Source organism: Anser cygnoides, chromosome 4, assembly GCF_040182565.1.
Source record: "Anser cygnoides isolate HZ-2024a breed goose chromosome 4, Taihu_goose_T2T_genome, whole genome shotgun sequence".
In the NCBI taxonomy this organism is placed as follows: Eukaryota; Metazoa; Chordata; class Aves; order Anseriformes; family Anatidae; genus Anser; species Anser cygnoides.
The window spans coordinates 65544669-65564514 of NC_089876.1; the positions used below are offsets into that span (position 1 = coordinate 65544669).

Sequence of the window (19846 nt, forward strand, 5' to 3'; positions counted from 1 at the left end):
CTTCAGTGCACTGCAGACAGCACGACTGTGTACCTCACAGATGTTTTAGTGCAATCAGCTTTTCATTACTGGACTAAACATAACTTGTGCTACAGCTGAGAGAAACGAGTGACCTGGGACAGGAAACAAAGGTTTCCTTACCTGGCACACCATATTTCCTCTCCTGCAGACACATTGATTACCGAGGGGCTGGTTACTGAATGAGGTCCTGCTTAGCATGAGTGTGGCTGGAACAAGTCCCGTATAATTAAAGAAAGGAACAAATGATCTGTCCAAAAATTTAGTTACTATCCCATAACATTGTAATTCACAGCCAGGTGCTCCTTCTGCAGCTTTTGTGCAAAGATAGGGAAAAAAAAGCCAGCTGAAAGCTTTCAAATTATGCACAAAAGGAAGGAGTTGTTTCTAGAGCTAAGGAGACACTGGGAAAAACACTGCTGTCTCCTGAAGCAGGAGCTAAGGCATCTTCCATCAGGTGTGAAACCTACCTCTAGGACAACAGCAGCTGGGGAAGGCACAGGCTCCTCAAGAACTGGAACACGTCTGCGGAAGAGAAGACGCAGAGCTGACCACGTAACAGTTTGCAGGTTTGCAAAAGGTTCTTGTGGAGAGGAACGGCAGAGCCCATTCCCTGTGTGCACAATGAGCAGGGCAAGTAGTCATGGCTGAGGGAAATTTGGATTAGACACATTCTAAACATCAGAGAATAATTGCTGCAGTTCTTCTGTAGCTTATTTCTGAGGCTTGACAAATGCATCGGACAAGGCAAAGGTGGAGCTGATGTTGCTTTGAGGACCAAGACATCAGGTGAACTCTTAAAGGTACCCTCCTGTCCAATTTTCTATGTTAGCTTTGATTGTAATCTAGTAATTCATTGGTAGGGCCTTGGCCCTAGGAAATCCCAAACCTTGCATCCAGAAAGAATGGAAATCACTAGTAAGCAAGCATCTGGACCACTTCTCTGTTGGTTTTCTCATGAAGCACAGTATTTGTTCAAAGTATGGAAGAAAGGGGCAAAGAGCAAGCACTTAAGAGCATCCTTAATTGTATCAATTGAAATCTGTGGTGCTCGAGCACATCCTTATGTGCTTTGCTAGGCTGGAGATGTAATTTTTAAGGCATGAAGCTGGAATACTGGAAGTAGAGAGGCAACCCTGCACGGAGAACAGGACCATTGCAGGGCTTCGAGATAACCCAAGAAGAAGAACAGCAAATTAAAAGCAACGAAGTATTTTAAAAACCAAACTAATAGTAAGGAGAGTTTTAAATACATAGCCCTTGACTGCAACACTATGGGAGAGGAGAAAAGGACTTTCCCAGGATTATTTCCCATGAAAAATCAAGAAAGATACGGTCTATTCCCAATTTTGTCAGTAGCTTGCTGTGATGCTGTGCAAATCATTGCCTCTTTTTTTGCCTGTTTCCCCACTGTCTGTCTATATTGACTGTGCAAAGAAGAGCATGATCAAATCAATAAATGAAGTATCTGAACTACCTGGGAGGGCACAGCACAGGGCAGCAGCCCAGCCTAGACCTGGTCCACGGGAGTATTATGAGGGTCCCACCCATAATAAGATTTCTTAATAAAAATTCTGGCAACACAACCAATGTTTCAGTATCAAGAGAAAACCGTGGCTACAGTAAAGACCTTCTCAATGCTTCAAGGTCTAAGCAGTCTCAAATACCTTTTTCTAACTCCCCCTTGTCTCATAGCCCGTAACAGTAAGGAAGTGAAAAGGAAAAGACATGATCAATAATTAAAAGGCTGGAAATGAACAAATGGAATGAATTGCTCCAAAAAGGGTGAGGAAAGAAACCTGAGAAATATCATCTATCTTTATCTCTCAGTCTGGCAGAAGATTTGCAAACCATCTTTAAAAAGAGAGATTCTGAGGTTACATATTCACTGGTTCAGGTTTCTGAGAAATGCAGGGTTTTTTGTTGTTGTTTTTTTTTTTCTTTTTACATTATGCTTTCTCATTTTATGACACTTCTCAGACTTGAATCACTCACAGCAGATGGCTCCATGAATACTGGATATTTCCATAAATAATGACAGATTTCCCTTCAGTCTCCCCACCCTCCTCCACTCCACATGCCCAAGTCTTTTGTGTGCTATCTACAGATCCACATTCAAATTCCGGTCAGCAAACAAGCCCATCTAGTACCATTGTCATTCCTGCAAGCCCAGTAGAATCGGTAAAACAATGAACTCATCATCACATCTGATTCAAGAGCGTTTTTTCCAAGCAGTCCTTAGATAGAAGGGAAAAGCTACATGGCATTTAATGGAATTGAATGCTTTGACGAATAACACTGGAGAGCCACTGCAGACAGCATCCTGGTGCTGTGCGGCACTGGGGGATAACAGGAGATCACCGGTGAGCCAGGTTACCTGCGCACTGACTTTCAGCTTGGTGGTGGCAAGGACACATGCTCCAGTCGTCTCAATAGCTTTGCCACCAAGGAAGCTCTGAGAGGTCACAGCAGGTGAGGAACTGGCCCTGTATTTAGCTCTCTTTGCACAGGAGGGATGGCCAACAAAACAAGGAGCCTCAGGAGTAAAAAAGGAGTGTGAAAATCCTCGATGCTGGGGCATGGTTTTTGTTTGATCTACCTGCGATAAATGATGTGCGGTGCTACTGTCTTCCAGAGATAAAAGCAAGGTGGCTTTTAATTCAGGACATGAAGAGGAAAATATTAAAAGATTCTTATCAGAGCAATAATTTATGGTTAACTTATTGCTTCAAGTGCTCATAATCTGCCATCTATATACATTTCTATCAAATGACCCTGTAAATAATTGATAGATCTAATTCTGCCAGTGTTGCCAGGGCAGGTTTCCCTGTAGAAGGTTAATGCTATGATTTAATTCTTTATTTATGTGATTAGCAGCCCCAATCAGGCTGTTTTAATGAGGTCGCAGGCAGCGGATCGTCTCAGCTGCCTTGCCTGGCAGGAGCCCCTGAGCCCCCCATGCCTGAAGGATCCTCAGCTCCGCCGTGCTGCCTGTGCAGGTGCCTCATGCCTCATGCTGGCTGGTACGGGGGAGCAGATTTGGGCCCCCAGCAGAGCGATGAAGGCGCTCTGTCCCTTTCCCGGTGGTCTAACCCGTATTGGACAGCTGCAGCAGTCCGGGTGAAACACGGAGACATAGGAACTGCTGCAGCACATCAGCCCCGAGGTGCATCTCTGCCACTGTCTTTTTTCAGAGCATCCAGAAAAGGCGAGACAGGAATAGTGCTATAAGGAGACGCAGGATAATATGTCACTACAGCAGTGCCTTAGGCTCATCTGTAATACTTAGAGGTTGGATCAAATCCAAGTGACGATCCTCCCTGCGTCAACAGGAGAACCTGGTGGTTATTAGATTCTTCGTGCTCAACGCCAGGGAAGGAATTGATACAAGTGCTGCATTTTCAAGATCTCATAAATCTGCATTTCTATGTACACAAAAGCTCGAAGCTCACAAAGAAAGCAGAACCGGAGTGCATTTCTTTCATTCCCTCGGTCATTTTTTTTTCCATGTTTATCCCAAACCCAGAGAAAAGAAGGCCTATCTCTGTGCTGCTTAAGGATTTAAGGGCCAAATTCCAACACTCATTTTCGGAAGGACACCTGAGGCCAGAGCATTCACCCTGCCCTCTAACCTCCCACCTAACCAGTGGCCTCGCTCCTGGCGAGGAGGGCTGTCAACTGACCCGCTGCCATGGGCCGCTCTGACTGTAGTGGGGTGGGCAGTAATAAGGGAGCACGGAAAAAGCATGACCCACCTGTGTAGGACATGGCAAGATCTCTGTAGTTTGTTATTCACAACCTCCGTTCACGCTGGTTGAGAAGAGCTTGGACATTACTTTTCCTTCTTTTCCTTTTCCTCTCACAAAGGTGTCTTTCTCTCTCTCTGCTGACCTGCTTTTTTGTTGTTTTTCTGCATATTTTTGTTGTTGTTGATTTTGTTTTTAATTATTGTGTCTTGTTTCCCCAGCCAAACTGCCTTCAGCTTCCTGTTCTGTTTATTATACTCGGCACAGAAAGGGATGAAAAGGAACGAATCTTGGAAGAGAAACAAAAGCCTGCAATAAGCTGTATTCTCGATTACCCTGTAGCATGCTGACTGGGAACAAGAAGAGTTGCCACGCTGACATATACGGCTGAAAATTGGGTTTGCCACGTACAGCGATGTTAAAGGAAGCTTTTCACTGCTTCCCTCGCAGGCTGCCACTGTGCTGTGCCCTTCGTGAGCAGTCTGCCACTTATCGGCACAGGTATAAAAATGTCCTTTGGACAAGAGACAGCGCAGGTAAGCTCTGGAGAAATCAAAGCAGGAAAAGCAGATAAAAGGCTAGCAATATTTCTGTCGCTAACTCACAGACAGGTTTATTCTAACAATTTCCACCTTGGCAAGCTCCAGGTCGCTAAAACAGCATCCAGAACAACAAGCTAAAGTTAGTGAAAAAGATGACACAAAATTCGGTGTTCTCACAGAAATTCACAAACTTCCTCCGCTTCCGTGCATTGGTTAACCCCAGGCCTCCATCAGGCCGAGCGCTCTTTTGCTTCACTAACACTTGCTCAGTTTCAGTGTTAAATCCTGCTGGAAAAAAAAAAAATAAATGGAAATGCACAGTGTGTAAGATAAAGCAATCTGGGTAACGCAAGGCTGCTCTTTCGATGCGTGACTGTTCCCCCTTACCCTGGTAGGGAACATTTGCCATTTGTTTCAATACATTCCTGCTTGCCATCATTTTAAAAGGAGCCGTGGAGGTAAGTGCAATGTTCTCCCCGAAGAGGCAAATAAAAGCGAGGGACGTGCTGAGCCCACCAGCACTGCCCGCCCAGGCTGTGCGTTATCGCGGGGCTCGGGGGAATAGCTGGGGAGAGCTCTCCTAAAGACCCCGCTGAGGCGGTGTCACATCCAGAGGAACATCCTTGTTATTCTCCTGCAGCAGCAGCAGCTGCGGGGGACCCGGGGGACGGACAGGGAGGGAGGGAGCAGAGCATCCAGCAGCCTCCCGTACATCTTCACCTACGGCAGCGGGCAGGAGGCCGACGTTACCCGCTCCGTTTGTGCCGGGTGGTTTGCTGGGGGATGTTTTTTTTTTCATTTATTTTTATTTTTTTTTCAGGAAATGTGTATCTTCTGACACTTTTCTCCTTGTTTTATTTACAAACAAAACCTCTCTGCTGAAGATTTCTTGCCCCCAGGAGATCTCTTTGTGTTTTTTTGCTAGGAGAAAAATTAATGCAGAAAGTGGAGACGGATGAGACTTCCTTTTCCCATATCTGCCACTAATTCATAGGGCACATTCCCCTTACCCTGTCATATTTTTACAAGCATTGTTTGCAAAGTGCTGTTCTCTCTGATAATACGTCTTAAAACATCTGTTTTTATCCCCTGAAGTTTCCCCCTTCAATTTTGCATCCCGATTCTCTTAAAAAACACAGCCTTGTCTGCAGCCAGCTCCAACTGCCAACTCTTCACACTTCTGCATCTCCTTTCGGTAAGGTGCTCACCTTTGTGCCTGCCTTCAGATTGGGAGAGAGACGTCTCTATGCAGCGCAGGACACTCTGGAGGACAAAGCAAACCCAGCTCTTGGATCTGTGCCCGGGCTAACCTGCAGCACAAGGTGGGAGAGTTGCATTTTATTTAGGGGAAACCCTGCTTCTCACACGACCCTGGGTTCTGTGGCACTACAAACATTTCACAGAGGAGCCACCAGAAAAAGGGAGACCACAGAAAGGTTGGTTTACCAGTGCTGGGCACACGAGTCGTGCTTTGACCTGTAAGTGATTTGGTTTTAACACAATACCAGGCAACCAAAGGCTCGTGATGAACCAAAGGTTCAGGTTCAGCAGCTCGTGGGGCTGAGCTGGACAGAGCAACCAGCACCTTCCTGGCCTGGGAGCCGAATGAGCTCCAAGTCACGGGGAGAAGATGGGCAAAGGCAGGGCAGGACTCTGGTCACAGTGCCCAAAGGGACGGGGCCAGACCAGCGGGAAGCTCTCTAGGCACCCTCTCACCTCTCTAAATGTCGTTCTAGCATGCAGTCCCTCCTCCCACGTGAAGCAACATGCTTTTCTTAGCTATAGCCCAGATTTTAGGAGCTAGGGAGGAGAAAAAAGGCTCACACTGCACTTTTTTTCTTCTATATCCATCTGATTTACCCATCCTTTAGGGCAGTAGTGATGGCTTGGTGTCTTAGGGAATGCACAGCCCACATACTTTACATAAATAATGGATGGTGCGTTATTAGTACTTAATATTTAAGTACATAAAGAAGTAAAAGAAAATTGAATCAAAATATCATTATGGGACTGACTTGTTTAAATACTGCAGAAGGTAAGGACTACTTCAGCTTTCTTCTACTTCCAATTTGTCCACAGATCCCAAACGAAAACCCCGAGGTGTTTTCCCAGCCACACTTCTACTGCCGCGTAGAACAAGAGCTCTGCCTACTCCGGCACTCTGCCTCCCTCTGCACAGCGAGCAGCCCAGCTGCCTGGGGGACAGGACAAGCTTGTGGAAGGATATTCTTCCAGGCTGTTTTTCAGCCTGGGAACTTACAGACCTAAAGGTGACATCTTTGTATTTTAATCATCTTTAACGGATTCTTTTTTTCATCCTTGAATTTTCCAGCTACTTTTGGAAGCTAACTACTGCTATAACGTAATGTACCATGCTTCCTGTGACAAGGAAGTCCCCATCTTGGTTATATTTCATTTATTTATTTAGTTAGTTGCTTTTGATGCCTCTTGGATTTTGACTGCAGAGCAGTCTGCAGAAGTTTTTTTTGTTTGTTTTTTTTTCAGAGTTGCTTTCTCCAGGTTGCATATGATTTTATAGACTTCTATCAAACCTCTTCCTTTCAGTTATCTCTTTTCCGGGGTGACAAGTCCTAATCTACACAGGTGTTCTTATCACAAAAGCCACCGCACACCCTAGATCATCCTGGTCATCCTTCTCTGTGTCCTTCCTGAGATGAGGAGGGCAGGGCACCACGTGCTATTCAAGATGAACATGCTGCACAGCCTTAGGAAGTAGCATAATTACGGTTTCCATTTACTCTATCCTGTTCCTGGCATTCAATTGGAGTTTTTTTGACCACTGCTGAAAACACTGAGCTGACAGTTTCATGGAATTCTGTATCACTACCCCCAAAATCCTGTTCCTGAGTGATAAAAATATGTGATAGTTTCTTCCCATTTACATCGTTTTACATTTATCTATACTGAATTTCACCTGCACTTTCCTTACCCGGCTCTCAATTTGAGATCACTTTCTAGCTGCCCCTTACTCTCACTTCCCTGAAAATCTGAGGTCACCAGAGTTTACCATCTGACTGCACTCCCCGTTCTCCACACTGTTTATGAGCATATTGAACCCTGTGGGCCTGAGCACCGATCCCTACAGAACCAGACTTGTGACCCTCTTCCACTGTGAAAACTTCAGTCTTTCATTTCTACCTTCTGCTTCCCAATTTTAATCATTTTTTTGAAGCACTTCATTGCTATTGCATGGCACATGCACTTCTTAACTGCCTTTGATGCTTTTTATCTCACCATGTATGTTATATCATAGGTCTGGCCCATCCACTCCTCCAGGGCTACCCGACAGATTAGTATGCCATGATTTTCACTGCAAAACCCTGGCTGGCTCTTTGTCACTGATATTTATCGATGCTCCCACACATTCTTTATTATTACAGATTTTGTCAATTTATTTATTGTAGATAACAGGTTTACCACTTTTGAGCTCTGGGAGTCTTTCAGGAAACACTTTAAAATGCTGTTACACTGGCCCTTTTCCTCTGGTACCAGTGCATAATCTGGGGGATGCACACTGGAGTCACCACTTCACCGAGTTCATCCTTAATCTGCCAGGAGAGGCATTCCACTGTGGGAACCTCCCCATGCTCTCCCATGGCAAGCGTCATGAAACATTTCATTTTTCTGAACACTCCTTCTGCATATTTATTGTTTATTGGTCCTACAGACTCTGGCAAGCTTCCTGCTTCTCATGTATCTGAAATGGGATTTAATAGGGATTTTTTTTTTCTTTCTGTAGGTTTCTCCAGTTCTTCTGAACTTCCTTATTGCATTTTTCTGTATAACCTGCCTGGGTTTATGAGACTTTCTACTTTTCTCATTCATCAGACCCAAGCTATTTGAAGGATGCCTTCCTGCTTTTAGTAATATGTTTTTCCTGCTGCTTAGCTATCTAACTTCCTTCTGTGTTTTTGTTTTGTTTTGTTTTGTTTTTCCTCAAGGTGATCTTTTTCGATAAATGGGGTGCATTTGCTCTGGGATTCCATCACTGTCTTTAAATAGTCTTTATGTTACCTCTTAGGACTTAACTCTTCTAGCCTCTTCTAACTTCTCCTTTTTGGAATTAAGTGTGACAGCAGTGGATGTTAGCTTTTCTTGCATCTGCAAGAATGCTTAGTCTAAACGGGTTGTGGTCCCTGTGGCAGAGCAGGCCTTTGACAAGAACATGATGAACTATGCACACTCTGCTGGCCCGAATTTCGGGGGCTGCTTCAGCTCTGTGGCTTCCATGCACCGTTCCATGACGTGGTCACTGATGGTCTCAAAGGACAGACTTGGCATTGTACCCTGGCAGGACACTTACCCAAGCTACAAAGGGGTCATGGAAACTGTTCATCTTGACTGTGTTTTCTGCCCTCCAAAGCACTCAGAATGTCACAGTCACCATCGCCATCATGGTCAGTCCATGGATAATTTGGGCCTAGTGCAGTATTTTTCCTATTTAAGCCTAAAACTTAAATTTGAGTTGCTGGCAGGGCTATTCTATTGATCTGATTTGATACCAAGCTTTCTTTAGCACAAAGCACCACTATCCCAGCACTTCTTGACTCTGTCTTTCATGAACTTTGTGTTCCTCAGTCTTACAGTGCTCCATGACTCTCCCTCTTCCCTCTCTGAAGCTTTCAGTAGGCTTGGCAATTCAATACTGTGGCTTATAGCTATTTCTCAGGCATTTATACAGAAACACACGATCTATCACTCTTGTTCCATACTTCTCTGTGGCTTGCTTAAACAACGTATTATTGGTGCCAACTGTTGATTACCTGTCTTGATTGATTGTTGCCTATTTCTTCCCTGACCTTTAATTTAAGGACACAGAATTGTTACGATTTCATCTCTAGGCAAATGTAACATCTCAGAGTTCACCTATGTTCTAGAAGGAACGAGTTTTGACTTAGCTCCCCATGCTACTGTGATGTTTTCTGTATTCTGTAGGCTCAAATTCTGACAAAACTCTGTGTAATAATTCCTGGGGACATCAGCGATAGTTGCATCTTGTACATGCATTACGAGTACAGATCACATCTTAAAATCTTCCCTTATCTCCTCTTCAACAAGAAAAGGGCAAAGAGAAGAGCTCTAACCAAACCACTTTGTTCCTATCAAAGACCACTATATACACATATATTCTCACGCGCCCACTGATAATAAACTTGTATCACACAGCCAGCTCTAAAAGAGCGCTATGAAGTGACATTTAGGCTGGGAAGCCTTAATTTAGGCACCACAATGATTAGAGTGTTTTAATATCATAATAACTGATAAATAGACTATGTGTCAGACATTTCATTCCCTTTTAATCAAAACTCCTAGTCTGCTAAATTAATCACCCCCTTGGGGTACAGTAGCAGATTTCCAATTTAGTCATAGAGCATCATTAATAATGAAAAGTTCTGGAGGCAAATTCTTCTATTCATGTTCTTTTGTATGATCCAGCAGGTTTAAAGAGACAAGATGGAGAACACAGAAGACATCAACACCTTCCAGCGATCCAAATAAATAAACATCATTTTTGATGTCAATCCTGTAACGACTCTCTTCCTTGAATATTAAGAATATCACAAAACCTAGCAAGACAGTGAGAAGAGTTTTGATTTTACTAAATGGTATTTACAAAATTAAAGCTAAAAATGCATGAGAAATGGAGAGTAATGTTGCATTTTGAATAGCTCCTCTATTGTGGCACTGTAAATTTGGTTTCATTAGGCTGACTAATTTCAGAATAAAACTGCATGTGCACAAGCATTCCTTATCTGGTAAGTATTCTTTTTTTTTTCACTAAAAAATTGTAAAAACATTTTTTTCTGTTCTGCTGAATTTTAAACAAACTTCTGCGTGAAGAAGAAATTATGCCGCACCCACTAGCGGATGTGTTTCGTTTTCTGCTCAAGTGATCTCTAACTACATATATAAGTTCTTGACTTGTTTGATGATTATGGTATTTGGGGAGAGTGAGTGGCATCAACTATATGCAGAGCTAAGGGCAACACTAATTTTGCTTCATTTTAGGGAAGCTTGTTCCCTTACCATCTCCATTTGCATCTTCTTATGTATGCAGAACGGCGGGCTGACACTGAGACAGTGAGATCTCCTATGGACACGGGTCAAACTACATTTTTAACTGTGCATGCAGTTCTCCCTGTCTACTCTGGTACATGCCGCAGTGGCACAGGGACTTAGGAGTAAGTCCAGGTAGCCCTCTTTTGCCACTCCCACAGTTCCCCACACCGTTATCTTTCGGCACTCTTGCCAGAATCAACACAGTGAAGGCACTTCTAGGTAGCCACCAGCTGCCTAGGATTTACGAGCTGACAATCTGCAAACACTCCATTGTTTGCAGCGTATATTGGGCTATCACGCTCAGTATGCCAAAAAAGCAACACACATTCACCTCGCTTGTGCTGGGATGACGACCAAAGTAAATACATTGCTTATGCAGACAGACAGAGCTACAACTGTTAACACAGCAAGTTTCCCCTTATATCTGTCTCTGCATCTCTGTTCAGAGATCATCTCTTCCTAATGCACTGCTTAACTTTACGCCCCACGAGCCATAGGCAGGCCTGTGCTCCCTGAGCAGGAGAGCTCTAGCTCGGAGCAAAGAGCTGATTAGAAGATTTCTCTCTGTTCCTGGGGCTTGGAGGAGTTTCTCCAGGTGCGTGAAGCTATCAAGTAAAACCCTTCGGCAAATCACTCTGGTGCGCTGACAGCCCACACCACTCCTATCCCTCCTCCACTGGAAGAGCCGTAAACGTCCAAGGCCAGAGAGTGCTGCTGAAGCAACAAGCAGGAAGGATTTACGGCCGACAGTAACACCTGACCTCATCAAACTCCACTCCGGGCCATTTATCACTCCTCTGTAGGAAAGCCAAAGCATTAGAACTGGGGAGGGATCAGGAGAGAAAGAAGGAAGGGAGAGGGAATCACGGACACTTTAGCTTCGCTAAAAGGTACAGAAAAAAAACCACCAGCAATTCAGACAAGTGCCTAAATGCCCTTGAAAGCCAGTGTCTGAGGAAAAATAAAACAAACCTGGGCATTAAGTGAAATGGATTTAAAACAAAAAGCTGAAATTTATCAAATAGCCGAGTAACCCCTTGTCTCTAAAGCTCTATGGCAAAGAAAAAGGATCTGTCTGGGACAAGAAGCCGGAATATCACCCATAACAGGCGAGAGAACGCAGAAGAGATGTTAAAAAGCCCTTCTGTTGAGTGGCAGTCCCAGGGAAGTTGTCAAACATGCCTTTGTCCCGGGGGACAGAGCCAGCAGAGCCTTGCGCAGGGAGTCATATGGGACGGAGTCTGACAGCTGCCAGGCTTTGCCGCCTTGCCACGGTGGTGTAAAAACCCAGCAGACACACAGGTGAGGGGACAGCTGGAACTATATGGTTCCACGTGGAACAGAAGGATCTTGAAATGACAGCTTGGGGGAACTTGAGCACTCTGATCACCCGGGCCTTTTGCTCGAACAAATGTTGCTCCAGAGGAACATTTTTTTCTTCACATTTGGCTCACCACTGATATGCACCCTGGTTTCTCTCCCTCCGCTCTGTATTTCTGAAAAGCATACACAAAGGTAGGTGATGAAAGGTTCCTTCAGAGCAGGAGCAGAAAATCTCTGAGTACAGGGAGTAATGACGGAGAATGAAGACTTCATAGGAAACGTGTGTGATTTGTTTCAGTCTGCCCTTCCAAATCTCAGGCCACCCAGGGATGCATTTCAACAGGTGCATAACAAGAAAAGCATTCCAAACCCTTCTGAAAAGCCCAACTTCATCAAAACAACCTGAAGCTGAGATGCACCTTCGTTTTCCCTGGCAGGAACAGTGCTGAGAAGAGGATCGCAAGAGCACTTATCAGCCTTCCAAACCACGCACATCTGCCTAATTAAGGCAGCTGGCACTACCGCGGCCAGTGACACTACCAGGAGATAGAGGGCTGTTCTGCATCGTAGCCCCTGTCTCTTCATACCGGTGATTTCTGGTGAACCAACGTCTGATGTCACAGCACGAACATGGAAATCTCCACTGCAAACAGGCTCAAGGATGGGTACTCTACTCAAGGTACTGGATGCCTCGTCTATTGTCTTACATTTTATATTGCTACAGATTTATTTTTTTTATAAATAGTCTTATAAAAGCTATTTCTACTGACTTTCTGCCTCTGGAAAACCTAACACATTTCTTGCACTCCCAGTATTTTTTGCTCTGTTACTTCTGCTTGACTTAACAAACTCAGCTGACTCATCTTCATCAAGCTACTACTTACTATTTCTACCTATTCTGTTGCTGACAGATGCTGTACACCATCTCCTGTCTTATCCTCAGCATTACTTTGAAGCTGTTTCTCTAAAATCAAAGAGCATATATGAGTGGAAAGAAAAAAAAAAAAAAGGGGGTTATTTTTCTGTGAGAGAAGTTTGTCTGGGGTATGAAAAGCAAGTGGTAAAGAATTGGGCCCTAGAACTGAAAGCTGCCCGGTTGGAAACAGCCCCTTGGGAAATGCAGTTTGCCTCTGTCACTTGCTGATTCTTGCCCATGGATTTGGTGAGACCACGTCCTCCGTGCCCAACACAGCCCTGACTTGAAGGGAGAAAAACACAGAGCAAGGCAGGGTCTGGGGGTGCAGCACAGCAGGCACAGCCCCACTTCTCGGCTACTACTTAGACTGTAAGGAAGAATGAGATTAAGGCTACAGAGCTGCGGCTTCCAGCAAGCACCCTCATTAACCAAAATTTCTGAAAAGCGCACTCTCCTCCTGAAATGTGTTATTTATTAAAAAACCAACAAGATATTTTCCATCAAAAGACAGCATTGGCTGACTTTTCAGTAATCCTAGCACCAGACAAATTACAACATTCCTCAACCACAGCTTTCCAACCCAGTAATCCTACAAAGAACTGCACAATCAGAATTTTAAATGCCCTGGGAACTGAGTTAATACCAGATGGTATCCAGCTATATTCATCATTATAATTTCCTAATATTATATTAACATTTACTAGTTTAGCACTTGAATCATCCAGCACGACACTGCTAAAATGTATGTCCTGAACTCCATACTGAGCAGAACAGTTTTGACTCTCTCTCCTTGGCTGTCATGTCTTCAAGTTTTTAATAATCTTGATCTTTTAACATTTTATGTCCTTATGAAAAGTGCAGGCTTCCACATATAATATTATTTTGTCCTTTCAGTTACAATCACAGCATTAGATCAATCTATAGGCACTTCTGCCTTTTTAATAGCTTCTAGGTTTTTAATAATATCAGGATGAAAATGTTACTTTCTTTTAGATTGAGTAAAATATGGTTCATGAACAGACCAGGCAATTTCTACATGGGTGAATGATCAGAGCTGCCAATTTGCTTACGTTGTTATCCTTCCTGACAGCACAATTGCAAACAATGTTGGAAATTTCTTCTTATCCAACTTCACAATAAGGCTGTTTTCTAGTACCAATGCAGTAAAAGTTATACTTGGTTGCAGAGATCTACAATGGTTATTTTTATGGTGTTGTTTTTTTAATGCATAACATATGTTTTCAAACTTTGTTGGTGCACATTTACCTTGGAAGAATTCTGCATTTTGTTTAGTGTTCGGCAGTAAAAAGCAGTTTCCTCTCCCAGTCTTCCCACTTTGTGCCTCTCGTGTGGGAAATATAATTGACTGACCAGCTGACCTAATCCCTGCTCTCCCAAGAAATGAGCCCTTTTCCAAAGAAGAAAAGAAACAGCTCACCAAGCAGCGTTTTCTTGGCTTTCCAGTGAGTATTTTGAACAGTGAAACTCTTTCTCTTTTCACTATGATATTAAATAAATAACTCATGAAGAAACATTATCTTGGTGGCCTGTCTTTGCCTTCACACTTTATTCTGGGCACTCTATTCTTATACGGCAACCTCCCCAGTCAGTGGAATTGAAGGTATATCACATAAGTCTGTCCCTAACATGATTCCTCATAAGATGAGACATTTACCTGCATACCAAAGCTATCCAAAACCAACATCTCCATCAGAAAACACTTTGGAACAGCTATTAAACCTTGTGCTCTAGGGCGTAAGTTGTTCCTAATAGAGGTCAGCAAGTCTTACCTGGGGATGGATGATCACCATTAGCATCTGTTTACTGCACAGGTCTTAATCCCACCACTGGTACTGCTGGTTCTGCCCATTGCTGGAAACTAGCTGGGCTTTGGGTCCATCCAGTCTGATGGTTACTGGGAGGCTATGTATTTAGGTAAACTGTGAGCCAGCTCTGTCAGCCCCAGTCAGGCCTTAACAGGCCTTCTTTTCCTGTCAGAAACACCATTGTTCTTTCTCCGGTTATCCTTCTGCCTTCCTTTTTGCCTTTCTTCGCTCCCTGCACCAAGTGAAGAGGAATACATGGCCCCTCCGTGGCAAAAACTGGCACATAAAGAAACGGTGGTCTCTGCCAGTCTGATAACCCACAGGTCAGATCCCTGCTAGGGATGCTGGATGACCTAGTGGATGGCATCCCTCCATAACGCTATCTAAAAGGAGACACGCACTTTAACCCCGCCAAGGTGACATTAAGGCTGGAAGATACTTCTGTGATCACCCAGTCCTATGTCTTATGGATAGAATTTCACTCTCTGGTTCTTACATCACGAGGAAGCAATGTACAGAAGATGGCTTTGAAAGCATGCAGCAGTTTCTAAAACACCATTCTCAAAAACACCATTAATTAAAAAGAAAATTGACAAAAGTGCATGACATCAATTTTTTTTTTTCTCTGAAATGGGTTTATCAATAATGTATCATTTGTTTTAAAGGAATGGATGCAAAAGTACACAGGTAAATGGCTACAGTAATTTACTGTGGTTCCTTATTGCAAGGCAGGCTAAATATACTTCTCGAGATGTTTTTTTTCTGCAAGCAAGCATCTTTGTTATTGTGCCTACTATCCATCATATCAGCGAGTTTGGCTCCATCCCCCATGACACAAACAAGTGACCAACCTGCAGTAAGCACCCTGCAATATTCAGGAGGACTTTTGCTGTTCTCTGTTGTAGTCATGAAACGTGAATGGCAACGTTCTCGGTGTGCCCATGCAACTTAGGAGCTTAGCTATCATTTTCAAAGTGGAACTGGGTATTTGGGTGTCAAAAAATCAAAAGGATTCAATTGCAAGAGTGCTGTCTAGTTCAATTCTCACTGGAAACAGCAACATTTAGACATTCAATAATGTCTAAAGGATCCTAATGCCTCAGTGTGTGCTGAGTCCCATGCAAATGAGGTGTCTATAACAATCTAAACCCACAGTAACTCTAAAATATCACACCTAGGGTGCAAAACTACTTGGTAATTGCAGAAAATATATTTCAGAAACTGTTACAATTCAGGACTAAAACCATTTCAGTCTCTAGCCTCCCTGCCATGGACAGCAAGTGGCAGCAGCTGGGGCCTGATGCCTGGTCAGTATTTTACTTCCTTTTTCCACGCAATATATTTTTGGTGTGGTAGAATGAACAAAGAATTCACCAATACAAAAGGGCAGCATTATGAAGACAAACTGCTTACATTAACCATAATAACCGTGATCTTAGTTTGCCTACCCAATGCCTTCTGCATCTACAATTTAACGTCCAAGAGCCTCCTGAAATTCTCTACTTCTGTACTGGGTGAGCATCCTCTGCATGGTGGTGGAAGATGACCACCGCTACTCAGTCAGACACATGCAGGCTTTCTTTTGGACAACATTTGGCCATGTTCACTGTTATTCTAGGTCCCCAGATTCTGCCTGGTCAAATGTAAAATGTTATGGTTTGCTAAACATCAGAAGAAGAAAAGGAAACGTTGTGGAAGCTGGTAGCAGATTTGCCCTGACAGGGGTAATAAAAAATTTCAAATCAAGTCCCTGCACTGTGAGTCTGTCCTGGGCTTCCCCTGCGTGGCAGGTACCAGCTACTACAGAGAAAGTTCCTTCCCATTTTTCCTGCAGTCATCCGCTAACATAAAAATATATATTAAAAAAAAAATCACAACACAAGCACCAATTTATCTGGAGGGCAACAGAAAATCTGACTGGATAACCCACTCTTGATGATGTTCATTGATACATGAGACCAAGGCTTCAGTCCCTATTCTCCCCCACACCTGGTGAGTAACTTGAAGAGATCAGATAAGAATAGAGGGGTTAATTAAGAAGCAGCAATTTGTATTATATGCCAGCATGATCAACAGTCCACTGAAATCAATGGAAAGGATCCCTGTAGTTAATTCAAATTAATTAACCCAACTAAGATTGACTCTTGAGTGCGGTATGCAGCAAGCTAGAAATCAGAGGCAGAATTATATTGTGTATAACTTTATGTAAGAGATTAAAAGCAAATATATAGTCAGGATAAATGAAAAATTATTTTCTACATATCCTTAGAGTCACATGTATCCCTTTGCACGATGAATTTCAGCTGAAATACCCCAAAGACTTACTATAAGCCATTGTGTTTTGCAAATGAAACAATAATAATAATTTTTAAAAATCAAAACACACGCTTCCTTTCTTTTAGACATGAAGAAAAGAATAATCATTAAAAACAAAATTCTCGTCAAAGAAAATCTCGCGCAACAGGAATAGGAAAGCAGAAGTGGAGCTTGCCATTCTGAAAAATATTTTTTTCAGAAAAAATGGGCTGAAAAAATAGGCTGCTCCTGGCCCCTGGCCTCGCACAGCACAGGTGCTTCTGGTGACAGCTACTCACTGCCCATTTTAACCCCTAGGTCCTTCCCTCCTAGGCAACCCGAACATTATTCTCCCAAGAAAAATCAGTGCTGAAGAGAACACAAAATATACCTTTGCATCCAATGAGTTGGTGTATGAAATCAGATGTTCTAGTTCAGAACAGCCGAGAACATTTCCTTAAGCCTGGGCACTGGTCAGAATTATCCCCTGGATTATCCAGCTGGTCGGAGGCTCGATGCATGCCAGGCTGGGGACAAGCCACGCTCACGCTGTAACTGTCAACGCCAGCAGTCCCACACCCAACTTCTTACCCTATGTTAAGGTTTGCAGATTGGCAAGTGGATTTTCCAAAGTGTCAAATGACCAGCAACTTAAAGAGGCTTATCTTTAAGCATCCAGACTGTGCAACTGAAGTTAACTTTTAAGGGGAAGACAGACAACAATCCGTATTAGCTGGGTATTTCCCCAAATCATATCTTTTAACAGAAAGACAGTTTTCATGTACTCAGCCTAACAAACAAAGTTCCATGCAAACTGCCTCAATGCTCTGCAACTTGTCAGGCTGTCTACTACTGAAATCAGTACTGCAGGGTGCACAGCTCACGAGTCTTTCTCTCCCAGGAAGCTCCCCACAATAAGGAAATTCAAAGGCTCTGGGAGTTTCCAAAGGGCTATGCAACCAATAAACATTCTGCATCTCTATAAAACCCCTTATGTCTTTTGGATGAGATCGTGGAACAGGTTCATTTTTCTATTTTTCCCTTTAACAAATATCACACAATGGGTAAAACAATATGGAAGCTTTAAATCCAAATCAATGAGCCGTTATTACCTCCCCAAGGTCACTCCGACAGTTTTATTATCAAAGACACAGGAGCAAATGTTGCAGAAGCAATGTGGCAAAAGCACCTATGTATTACACCTCTGTGCATAGTCTGAAGCTAAATTACTTCAGATATTGCATTGGTGATAGTTCTGGTAATATGTTTTCAGACCAGGTCATGTCATGTCCACGGATTATGTATGGAACTGTCAAAATTTCCAGAAAACCTTCACTGCTTTGTCATGCATCTGTGCACTGGTAGCCAATTCTGCAATATCACTTATAAAGTGCCAACAAGTGTAAACGTGGGAAAGCAGCTAGGATTTAGTCTTGCACGTACTGAATAGCAACACACATTGACTTCTAACTGATCGTGACCAAAAAAGTATCTATGTTACATCTTCAAAAACACTAGAAAATTGAAGGAAAAAATACAAGAATATGAATATAATCCAATTCATAGAGAAGTGATGCAAAGATCCTCCCATCTTTCCAGTGAACAACACCATGAAGGCCTGAGAAGTTTTCTCACTGCAGATCACAAAATCCATCACTAGTCGGAGGGAGACAGCCGGCCCCCCGCCACCACCTGGTATTCCTGCTGGCGATGGCGTGCGTTTCGCTGTCTGACTTAGATGCATGCACACATATACACACGTGCACACACAGCACCTACACTTGCAAACACACCAACACCGAGCAAAAAAGCTTTACACGGTTTTCTTTTGAGAGACGTGCCCAAGCCAGATGGAAATATGCCCAAATGCACGGAAGGAGCTCAATGGAAACATGCTGGTGGAGCTCAGCTGGGTTTATCTACGCTGTTGAAGGCAGTATCGGACAGTTTTTCTCCTCCTAGCAAGTCCCAGGGAGGCCTGAAGCACAGGTGGGAAATCCTGGTCTGGGAGCAACTGAAAAACACAGACTTTCCTCCATTTCTTGCCTGTGTAAAACTTCCTCCGCTCTCCGGTTTCTCCAAGGAACTTCTTATGTTATGATTCTCCAGCTATTCTCTAATGCCAAAGAGGGCAGCAAGCAACTAGGTGGTTGCTTTTAGCACACAGAAAAACATAAGCTTTGACAACTCCAGTCTTGGAAAACAATAGCTCCCTTCCTCTCCAAATTAATTTTAATAACTGTGGCTAGTTTGCTGTGAGTTGAGTAGTTTTGCATGAACACACACAATTAAATTAATATGCAAATGTTCCCGTTCCTCTGAGAGTACTAAGAGGCATTCTTTGCAGCATGTGAGACAAGGAGGAGGGAGAAGAAAAAAAATCCAGCAGCTCCCAAAAGAGGCTTGTTTAGCAGGGTGGGACTTGTCTGTGTTTGGCTAAGCCACTGAAAGGGGATTCGAGCCTCACTGAAACAATGCTTGCTGATGAAGCAGAAATAAAGGAGGAAGAGGAGCCTTTGGAAATAAAGGAAAGAGGAAAAGACCGGAGCATCCCAAGTTGTTAAAAACTGACCCCAGCAAGTCTAAATCTTCACAAAGGTGGCATTTACTGTGTCAGGCCTCACAAAGGTTCCCATTCTTCCCTTGCCTGCGGGGACTCCCTCTTTCTCCATCCATGTTTGAGCAAGGGCCTCAGACAATTAGCACAGCCTCTGGTCCTTCACCCTCCACCTGTCAATCAGCTTCCCAAGCAGATAGGCCGCAGGACAAGAAAAGACAGTTTCCAAGCCGCTTCGCCCTTCGGCTCATATCTATGCGCCGGGGGGGGCCGGGAATGGCGGCCTGGCTGGGAAGGCGTCGGAGGGCCTGGCGGCAGACACCTCCACTGCCCGGGGCACCGCGGCACGCAGGCAGGGCCCTTTGTAGGGCTGGGGCATGAGAGCGGGAGCATGGACGGGCTTCCCAGGAGCCTCCGTCCTCAGCCACAAAGGAGCCTGTGGGAGCTGAGAGGCAGGAATGACTTAGCAGCCGCCAAAAGTTATTGTGGAAAGAGCGACCCTTTCACTTGGGCCCTTGCTTGCTGGCTTTGTGGGCTTAGAC

The 19846-nt window shown here is 43.8% G+C and overlaps 2 long non-coding RNA genes across 6 annotated transcripts in view; one reads left to right on the top strand and one right to left on the bottom strand.

Annotated features, from left to right (window-relative positions):
- Positions 1–10636, top strand: part of LOC136790742 (uncharacterized) — a 65621-nt gene extending 54985 nt beyond the window's left edge. For 2 of the 5 annotated variants that reach the window (XR_010831239.1, XR_010831240.1), the window contains 3 exons: positions 3986–4300; positions 5507–6576; positions 9767–10634. This is a non-coding gene — a long non-coding RNA (uncharacterized lncRNA). Of the gene's footprint in view, positions 1–3985; positions 4301–5506; positions 6577–9766 lie in introns of all 5 variants that reach the window. The other 3 variants (XR_010831241.1, XR_010831243.1, XR_010831242.1) reach the window with 3 other exon arrangements.
- The window catches only part of LOC106043978 (uncharacterized), a 135209-nt gene that overhangs the window by 5368 nt on the left and 109995 nt on the right, over positions 1–19846 (bottom strand). The gene's annotated exons all lie outside the window — the stretch shown is intronic.